Source organism: Rhinopithecus bieti, unplaced genomic scaffold (assembly GCF_001698545.2).
Source record: "Rhinopithecus bieti isolate Rb0 unplaced genomic scaffold, ASM169854v2 scaffold_72735, whole genome shotgun sequence".
Lineage (NCBI taxonomy): Eukaryota > Metazoa > Chordata > Mammalia > Primates > Cercopithecidae > Rhinopithecus > Rhinopithecus bieti.
The window spans coordinates 431352-433970 of NW_016827539.1; positions in this window are offsets into that span (position 1 = coordinate 431352).

Sequence of the window (2619 nt, forward strand, 5' to 3'; positions counted from 1 at the left end):
GTGTTAGCCAGGATGGTCTCGATCTCCTGATGACCTCGTGATCCGCCCGTCTCGGCCTCCCAGAGTGCTGGGATTACAGGCTTGAGCCACCGCGCCCGGCCAACATGGTGAAATCTCTACTAAAAATACAAAAAAGAGGCTGAGGTGGGCGGATCATAAGGTCAGGAGATATAAACCATCCTGGCTAACACAGTGAAACCCCGTCTCTACTAAAAATACAAAAAATTAGCCAGGCATGGTAGCAGGTGCCTGCAGTCCCAGCTACTCGGGAGGCTGAGGCAGGAGAATGGCATGAACCTGGGAGGCAAAGCTTGCAGTGAACCGAGATTGTGCCACTGGACTGCAGCCTGGGTGACAGAGTGAGAATCCCTCTAAAAAAAGAAAGAAAAAGAACACGTGAAAAATTATCAGAAGGAATAAGAAAGTGCAATTAGATGGTCAATTTCAATATAATTTTATGCAAACTTGCCATATACCAGCAATGCTCAATAGAAAATACAGTTCATGTGCCAGTTACCAATGTATGGCCTCTCAGCCCAAACACATCCTTTTCGTTCTGCTCTGTGATACTGAGCTGGATGACATCTCAGCTTCGGGTGAGATCCAGTGTGATACCCAGCTGGACTCTGTACACAGTTCCTTGCTAGCCAGCTTGATGTTGTTCTTCTCCAATAGAGGGCGATGGAGGAACACTGTCAGCTCAGAGCGGAGGGGAGGGGCTGTCTTCCTCTTGGTGCAGTTCGGGCCAGTGGAGGGCAGGAGAGGTAGCCAGTGGCCTTCACTTCCGTTGTCCTCACCTTGGTCCGGCTGCTGCCCTTTCTGCTGTCCACCAGCAGTGAGTTCTCGGGGCACCCACTCCCTCCTCGGAGGTCCAGTGTCTGCCTTCAATTGAAAGGGGAAGGGCTCTTTCGTGTTTCCAAGTTTCCTCCCTTTTTACTTCCTCAGTCCTAAGGGCACAAGTTCCTTCCTGCAGTTGCTATTCTGTTAACTCTTAGAAATCTCTCTTACCCAGTTGGGTAACCATCTTTACAACTGAACAATTATTTTTACCAAATTTTATCTTCAAAACAATGGTGTGGCCGGGCGCGGGGACTCACACTTGTAATCCCAGCAGTTCGGGAGGCTGAAGTGGGTGGATGACCTGAGGTCAGGAGTTCGAGACCAGGCTGGCCAACATGGCAAAACCCCGTCTCTACTAAAAATACAAAAAATTAGCTAGGCGTGGTGGTGGGTGCCTGTAATCCCAGCTACTTGGGAGGCTGAGGCAGGAGAATTGCTTAAACCCGGGAGGCAAAGGTTTGCAATGGGCTGAGATCGCACCATTGCACTCCAGCCTGGGCAAAACAATGAGACTCTGTCAAAAAAAAAAGTACATTCCAATGAAAATAACAGGCAATTCACAAAAGGATAAATAGAAATAATACTTGAAAAAAGAAAACATATCCAGCTTCTCTAGAAATCAAGGAAATGGTAACTATATTCATGGAATTTCTCCCATTAGGCTGTTGCACAGAATAAGCGCGAGATGTAAAGGACTTAGCTCAGTGCCTGGCAATATAAACACTCCATACATGGTAACTGTCATGATTTAAAAGTTTAATAGGACAGGCACAGTGGTTGTCACCTGTAATCCCAGCACTTTGGAAGAAGGCTGAGGCAGGCAGATTCCTTGAGGTCAGGAGTTCAAGACCAGCCTGGCTAACCTGGTGAAACCCCATCTCTACTAAAAATACAAAACTTAGCCTGGTGTGGTGGCGTGCACCTGTAATCCCAGCTACTAGGGAGGCTGAGGTGGGAGGATCCCTTGAACCTGGGAGGTGGAGGTTGCAGTGAGCCACGTAATTGCAGCACTGCACCAAAAAAAAAAAAGTTTAATATTTATTACTGTGGACCTTGGGACGCTACATGAAGCTGTTTCCCAGTTCAACTGGAATGCCACAACAACAGATGAACACTGTAGATGTCCAAATCTGGAGGAACAGAGGAAGGTAAACATTTGATTCTCAAGTGGAAGTTCAAAACATTACAATCTTTCTGGAGGACAGTTTGGAAATATGTACACAAAGTAATTTGGCAATTCCATTTCTGGTTTTTCTCAGGGAAATGTTCAAGCAAATGCATAAAGGTGTATGTAGAAGCATATCTGCAAATACAGAAAGATGGAAACAGTGTAAGTGTCCAAGCGTGGGGGACTTAAAATATGAAAATTCTGCCGGGCATGCTGGCTCATGCCTGTAATCTCAGTACTTTGGGAGGCCGAGGCGGGCAGATCATCTGAGGTCGGGAGTACGAGCCCAGCCTGACCAACATGGAGAAACCCTGTCTCTACTAAAAATACAAAATTAGCTGGGCATGGTGACACATGCCTCTAATCCTAGCTACTCGGGAGGCTGAGGCAGGAGAACCGCTTGAACCAGGAAGGCAGAGGTTGCAGTGAGGCAAGATCGGGCCACTACAGTCCAGCCTGGGTGACAGAGCGAGACTCCATCTCAAAATATATATATATATGTATAAAATATACATATAAAATATATAACATATATATACATTCACAGACATATAACTGAACAGTAAAACTGTAAGAACAGACTAAAATATGAACAGTGCTTATTCCTGGAT